Raw genomic sequence first — 8,232 nt, forward strand, 5'->3', positions numbered from 1 at the left:
AACTCTGCCTCTCAAATACATATATAAATGCTTAAAAAAAATGAGGATTGTGTTCATTCCTTCCCAGGGCATGTCCCAAAGACCTCAGGATCTCCTGCCAAGCCCTGCCTCTTTTTTAAAAATTTATTTATTTATTTGAGAGGTAGAGTTACAGACAGAGAGGGAGAGAAAGGGAGAGAGAGAGAGAGAGAGAGGTCTTCCATCCATTGGTTCACTCTCCAAATGGCTGCAATGGCCAGAGCTGGGACGATCTGAAGCCAGGAGCCAGGAGCTTCTTCTGGGTCTCCCATGCGGGTGCAGGGACCCAAGGACCTGGGCCATCTTCTACTGCTTTCCCAGGCTAGAGCAGGGAGCTGGATCAGAAGAGGAGCATCCAGGACTCAAACCGTTGCCCATATGGGATGCCAGCACTGCAGGCGGCGGCCTTACCTGCTACGCCATAGCAGCAGCCCCTACCCTGCCCTGTCTCTCTCTCTCTCTTTTTTTTTAACAGGCAGAGTGGACAGTGAGAGAGAGAGAAAGGTCTTCCTTTACCATTGGTTCACCTTCCAATGGCCGCTGCGGCCAGCGTGTTGCGGCCGGTGCACCGCGCTGATCCTAAGCCGGGAGCCAGGTGCTTCTCCTGGTCTCCCATGCGGGTGCAGGGCCCAAGCACTTGGGCCATCCTCCACTGCACTCCTTGGCCACAGCAGAGAGCTGGCCTGGAAGAGGGGCAACTGGGAAAGCATCCGGTGCCCCGACCAGGACTAGAACCCGGTGTGCCAGCGCCGCAAGGCAGAGGATTAACCTAATGAGCCGCGGCACCGGCCCCTGCCCTGTCTCTTTTATTTTATTTTATTTATTTATTTTTTATTTTTTGACAGGCAGAGTGGATAGTGAGAGAGAGAGACAGAGAGAAAGGTCTTCCTTTGCTGTTGGTTCACCCTCCAATGGCCGCCGCGGCCGATGCGCTGCGGCGGGCGCACCGAGCTGATCCGGTGGCAGGAGCCAGGAGCCAGGTGCTTTTCCTGGTCTCCCATGGGGTGCAGGGCCCAAGCACCTGGGCCATCCTCCACTGCACTCCCGGGCCACAGCAGAGAGCTGGCCTGGAAGAGGGGCAACCGGGACAGCATCCGGCGCCCCAACCGGGACTAGAACCTGGTGTGCCGGCGCCGCTAGGCGGAGGATTAGCCTAGTGAGCCGCGGCGCCGGCCACCCTGTCTCTTTTAACATGACCACATTGGGGATCAAGCTTCCAACACATGAAGTCTTGGGGAACACACTGCAACCGTATCAAAGCCACAGCACGAGGTAACCTTCTACAGTGCGTTCACCAATTGAAAGCTCCATCAGGAGCAGATGAGAGATGATTTTGCCCCGCATCTTGGTGACTTTTGGTGTTTCTTGGTGTGGACAGACTGACAACTTGGTGGTGTGACATGATAGTTTCATTGTGATTTTAATTTTCTTTTTCTCAATTACAAATGTTCTTTTGTTCACAGATCATCTGTGAGTCCTTTTCTATGAAATGACTTTTCTTGTTGTTCTGCCCATTTAAAAAGAGTTGAGCCACAGATGTCCTTTACATATCCTGGATTAATTCTTTGCCAGTTCTGAATGCTGCAAATACATCCTCTCAGTTATGATCTGCTTTCTATTCCCAGCCAAGGGCCTTAGGAACAGAAGTTCTTCATTTTAATACACTTGATTTCTAACCTTCTTTCCCTTTATGTTTTTATCTCTTGTACCTTGTTTAGAAAAACTATTTCCTACTACAATGCCATAAAAATATCCTCTAGGTTGTTTTCTAAGTTATAGTTTTGGCTTTTATATTTAGGAATTTAAAAAATGTGTAAGGAGATGGAAGTGCTAACTAACCTCACTTGATCATCATACCTTGAATACATGTGCCAAATTATCACAGCCTCTGTAAATAAGCGCTGCTAAAATAATAAAAATAATGTATAATAATATATAATAAAATAAAAATAATAAAAAAGTGATCACCCCCAATTTAAAAAAATCTACTTGGAATAGATTTTTTTTTTTGACAGGCAGAGTGGACAGTGAGAGAGAGAGAGACAGAGAGAAAGCTCTTCCTTTGCCGTTGGTTCACCCTCCAATGGCCGTCATGGCTGGTGCGCTGCGGCTGGCGCAATGCGCCGATCTGAAGCCAGGAGCCAGGTGCTTCTCTTGGTCTCCCATGGGGTGCAGGGCCCAAGCACCTGGGCCATCCTCCACTGCACTCCCTGGCCACAGCAGAGAGCTGGCCTGGAAGAGGGGCAACCGGGACAGAACCTGGTGCCCTGACCGGGACTAGAAGCCGATGTGCCGGCGCCGCAAGGCGGAGGATTAGCCTATTGAGCTGCAGCGCCGGCTTTGGAATAGATTTTTGCTTGTTGTTCCCCATATAAATCTATCAGTGTTTGAGCAACATTTACTGAGAAGCCTGTCTGCTCCATGCTGATCTTCTGGGCCAAGTCTGTAAAAGATGAAGTTTCCAAAGATGTTTGGATGTGTTTCCTCTGAGCCATGCTGTTTGTCTGTTGGGTCAACACTGCACTAAGAACTCTAGTTTTATAATACGTGATAATGTCTGGTATAGGAAGTTCTCCCAGCTAGTTTCCCATCAGGATTCGTTTTGGCTCTTCTTAGGATCTTTGTTGATTCATACACATTTTTATCAGCTTGTGATATTTTGTAGAACTGTAGGGCTTTTGGTTGAAATTACACTGAGTCTTTAGGTCTATTTGGTGGAGACTGGATGACTTTATGACATTGAGTTTTCCTATCGAAGAGTGTGGTCTCTCTTTAGATTTGCTTCGAGGGGCCAGCACTATGGTGCAGCGGGTTAACAGCCTGGCCTTAAGCGCCGCATCCCATGTGGACCTCGGTTCAAGACCCAGCTGCTTCACTTCCAGTCCAGCTCTCTGCTGTGGCCTGTGAAAGCAGTGGAGAATGGCCCAAGTCCTTGGGCCCCTGCACCCACATGGGAGACCCAGAAAAACCTCCTGGCTCCTAGCTTTGGATTGACGCAGCTCCAGTGTTGCAGCTAATTGTGTTTGAACCATCAGATGGAAGACATCTCTGCCTTTACTCTCTGTGTAACTCTGACTTTCAAATAAATAAATAATTTTTTTTAGAAAAGATTTGCTTAGAGTTTAGCATTTTCCAATAGTATCTCAGGAAAGATCACATTATTTGTAAAAACTATTCATAGATATTTTTGTGTTAAATATTCTTGAGAAATTGAAGTATTATTAGGTAGTGATCATATTTACAATAATGCCTTTTTCCTTAAAATTTATTTTATCTTTTATTAATAAAGCCATGGGTGCTTTCCCATGCTAACATTTACCTGAAGGATCTTTTTTTCTGCTCTTGACTTTTAGTTTCTTTTTGTTCTTTTGCTTTAAGAGTGTCTTATGTAAATACATGTAGCTCGGTGTTAAAAAGAATCTGATCATTTTTGTCTTTTACTAGAGAGCTAAATCCACTTACATTTAGTATTACTGCAACTAAACGTAGGTAAATTTCTTTTGTTTAAATGTCCTTTCTACTTGTTCTACTTTTTAAAATTCTTTTTTTTTAAATTTTTCTCATCTTCTTTTGCTTTATCTTTTCCCCTTCTCATTTCATCTTTATCCTTTCCTATCTATTTGAAGTTATAAGAGGATACTTTAAAAAGTTCATGGGAGGCCGGCGCCACAGCTCACTAGGCTAATCCTCCGCCTTGTGGCGCCGGCACACCAGGTTCTAGTCCTGGTCGGGGCGCCAGATTCTGTCCCGGTTGCCCCTCTTCCAGGCCAGCTCTCTGCTATGGCCCGGGAAGGCAGTGGGGGATGGCCCAAGTGCTTGGGCCTTGCACCCGCATGGGAGACCAGGAGAAGCACCTGGCTCCTGGCTTCGGATCAGCGCAGTGTGCCGGCCGCAGCGGCCACTGGAGGGTGAACCAACGGCAAAAGGAAGACCTTTCTCTCTGTCTCTCTCTCACTATCCACTCTGCCTGTCAAAAAAAAAAAAAAAAAAGTTCATGGGAAATGGAGTTAAAGATAATTTTTTTTATTCTGGTGCAAAGAAAAATTAAAATTCATACATACAAGGAGTCTCCAAAAGTTTAGGAAAAATGAGTATTATGAAACAAACTATGAATGGATTTCAAAATCTACTGTACCAAAATAAACTTGTCTTTTAATTCCATTTCCATGAACATTTTGAAGTCCCTCATATGCCTTGTGCTTCTTCTTTTAGCTGTTATTCTAGGTATTTGCACATATATTCTTACCGAAGTCTAAAGCACTATCAGTATCTGTCCTTTCTCCCAACGATTCTGGGACCTTATCACACTTTCACACTCTGATTTCCCATGCACAGATAATACGAGATTACTCTCCAGAACTTCACATGGTGGTGTGAGGGGAGTCTGGGAAAAACATCAAGAAGACAGGTAAGCCCATGTGATTCTGTGTTAACTATGTTAACTATGCAGTAAAAAAAAAAAAAATAATAGAATTGTGTCTGGTTGGTAGTGCTCCCCACCCTATAGAAATAAATATGAATACTGAAGCTGGTGTGGTAGTATAGCTGGTTAAACTTGGAACCCTGGCATCATATAGTGGAGTGCAGGTTCAAGTCCTGGCTGGTCCACTTCAGATCCAACTTTCGCTAATGCCCCTGGGAAGGCAGCTGAAGATGGCCCAAGTGCTTGAGCCCCTGCTACCCATGTGATGCAGTTCCTGGTGCCTGGCTTCAGCCTGGCCCAGACCTGGCTCTGGTGGCCCCTGGGGAGTGAACCAGCAATAGAAGCTCTCTCTCTCTCTCACACACACATAAACAATCAATCTTCTTAAAAAATGTGAATCCCCTCTGGAGTAACTCAGCTTCAACCCAGGCCTCAAAGGATTTCCACAGATAAATGTTCAAAGAAAATGGATGAATGGCTTAAAGATAAATGGCATGAGAAAACAACATACCAAGAGTGAGAATTCACAGAAATGACATATAGCAGAAGTAGCCTTAGAAAGTATTCAGGAAGTGGAATTATCCAACACAGGATATAAAATAACTGTTTTATAAGTTTAAAGAAATAGACAAGAAGTTCTAAACTAGATAAGAATTTCAGGTCCTTTGAACTTAAAAGAGAATCAAACAGAACTTCTAAAAAATGAAAAATAAATACCCTATTGTATTGGCTGTATACAGAATTTACTGTAAGATACACCAATTTTATGAGGCATCAGAAACACTGCCAATTATCACTACAAGATTCCACTTGTTTTAAGATGCATCCTGATTTCAGAGTTGTTAAACTATGAAAAAAATGTTTCATTAACAATGAACTATAGTAACTGAAATTTAAAATGTACCCTATCAATATAATTTCACATTAAATCCAGCTGATGAAAGAACCAATTAACTTGAATAAAGAAACAAATATCCAATACAAATAAATTATCCAGAATGTAGGCTGGAGGGAGAGTGAAGTGGACATACAGCAGAGAGAGAGAAGGCCTCATGTGTTCCAGATGAAGGTAATAGAATGTGTGAGATAGAAGGCACTATTTAAAATATAATGACTAAGAAATTTTGAACATGGTGTAAAGAGAGAAATACCCAGACACAGGAATCCAAAAAGATTGTTAAGCCAGATAAAACATATTATGGTGCCTCTGAAGAATGCTGGCACTGTGGCGTAGCAGGTAAAGGTACCACCTATGAAGCTGGCCTCTCACATGGGTGCTGGTTTGAGTCCCACTGCTCCACTTGCGGTCCAGCTCCCTGCCAATGTACCTGGGAAAGCAATGGCCCAGAATGTTTGGGTTCCTGCTGCCTATGTGGGAGACCTGGAAGAAGCTCCTGGCTCCTGGGTTTGGCCTGGTCCAGTCTGGGCTGTTGCAGCTATTTGGGAGAATGAAAGAGCAGATGGAAGATCTCCTCTCTCTGCCTTTCAAATAAAACAAATCTTCCTATGAAATTCGTGTTCATTAAATAAAAGCTTTCTTAAAAAATAAATTTAGAAAATTAAAAATGAGGGGCCAGTGCTGTGGTGCAGCGGGTTAAAGCCCTGGCCTGAAAGGCCAGCATACCATGTGGGTGCTGGTTCTAGTCCCTGCTGCTCCTCTTCCAATCCAGCTTCCAATCTGCTATGGCCTGGGAAAGCAGTGGAAGATGGCCCATGTTCTTGGGCCCTGTACCCGCATGGGAGACCCAGAAGAAGCTCCTGGCTCCTGGCTTCAGATCAGCACAGCTCCAGCTGTTACAGCTATCTGGGGAGTGAACCAACGGATGGAAGACCTCTCTGTCTCTCTCTCTCTGCCTCTCTTCTCTCTGTGAAACTCTGACTTTTAAATAAATAAAATAAATCTAAAAAAATTAAAAATGAAAAAAATAAAAAATAAACTGCAAAACGTCAAAGGCAAAGACTTCTGCAAAGAAACTTGGATAATACACTCACTCACTAAAGAACAATGAGAAGACAAACTGATTACTCTTTAACAGCAAAAGGGAAGCCAGGAGGCCGTGGGATGATACTGTCACTGTACAGAAAGAAAAAGAATAATCAACCTAGAACTTATGCCTAGTGGAGCTCTTTCAAGAGTGGGGTTAAAATATGGAAATTTTAAATACATAAAAATGAGAAGCTTGCTCAAGGAAACTTTTTTTTTTTTTTGACAGGCAGAGTGGACAGTGAGAGAGAGAGAGACAGAGAGAAAGGTCTTCCTTTGCCTTTGGTTCACCCTCCAATGGCTGGCACACCGTGCTGATCCGATGGCAGGAGCCAGGTACTTATCCTGGTCTCCCATGGGGTGCAGGGCCCAAGCACTTGGGCCATCCTCCACTGCACTCCCGGGCCATAGCAGAGAGCTGGACTGGAAGAGGAGCAACTGGGACAGAATCTGGCACCCCGACCGGGACTAGAACCCGGGTGCCGGCGCTGCAGGCGGAGGATTAGCCTAGTGAGCTGTGGCGCCGGCCCATGCCTTTCTCTTGTAGCACATACACCAGCTCTACTTGTATACTTATCTGGATGTTCTTTGAATTAATTGTCTACTTACCCCATTAGAAATGTAAGGGCCAGGTCTCTGATGCACTCTATTTGACTCCCAGACCTCAGCGAGTGCCTGGCTCATAGGAGGTATTCGGGAGCCATTTATTGAGTAAATGATCAGCCACATAATTAATTATGAATGGGAAGGCAGGATGAGGTATCGGGTCAAACACAGTTGTAGCTCTCTGCTTCAAAATCAGCCATTGGAGTCTGTGCATTTTAGGGTGGGTGAATTCCCACAGGACTCTGCAGTCCAATAAGGTCATCAGGAGCCACAGGTGGCTATTTAAATTTACATAATTTGAAGTCCGATAAAAGTAAAAATTCAGTTCCCTGGTCTCACTAGCCACGTTTCTAGTTGCCAGTGACTGTCTCATCAGACAGTGTGAACACAGAACATTTCCATTATCACAGAAAGTTCTATTGGAAGTGCTGCCATAGAATTCTGAACTGTCCCTCTCCCTTTCTCTGTCTCTGTCTCTCGCTCTCGCTCCTTTTCTCTCCCTCTCCCCACCCCCAAACCAACTTCAGGGATAGCGGTCTCATTATTAGTGACTTAAATTGATGCTTTTGAACCAGAAGACGCTGGGTGCTTTCGGTGACTAGCACCATCTCCATCCCTCTCTTCCCCATTTCTGAGTTCTGCTTCTTTTATTCCCGTTGCTACAAAGGCTGAATGTTGCCTGGGTGGAAAGCGTAATTGCTTTCTTTTCTAGGTCCTTAAACCCTTGGCTAATGTTCCTGTCTGAGCATGCCCAGAGCCAGGGTTCTAGGAGGGTCTGGCGCCTCTGAGCAGCTGAACCACGAAATAATGGAGTAGGGCCGGAGGGGTGGGGAGCGGGGCACTCTGTCGATAAAAGAGCTCCCCTCTCTGCACGCCTGGCCGGCTAATTGGCCATTCTGGGAAAGGATGGATGGGGAGGGGGGCTTCTAAGAATTGCTGGTGACAGTTAAGTGGCCTTTTGTTGACATCGTCTGCTGAACAACTTTGTTGGATTTAGTCTCTGCCTCCCCCTCCCCCCCATCCCCGCCGTGGATTTTCTGTTCGGTTCATCCTTTACTATTCAGGCATCATCTTTCACCTTCTCCTTCCACCATGACTGCTCTGGGTGCTGGCCCCTGCTTTCTCCCTACTATTCCCAGACCATAAAGGGGACTGTTGAGACCTCTAATATCGGTGGTGGTGGCCTTCCTGTCTACCAGAA

This window comes from Oryctolagus cuniculus, chromosome 3, assembly GCF_051225735.1.
Source record: "Oryctolagus cuniculus isolate XC-2025 breed Fujian yellow rabbit chromosome 3, ASM5122573v1, whole genome shotgun sequence".
NCBI lineage: Eukaryota > Metazoa > Chordata > Mammalia > Lagomorpha > Leporidae > Oryctolagus > Oryctolagus cuniculus.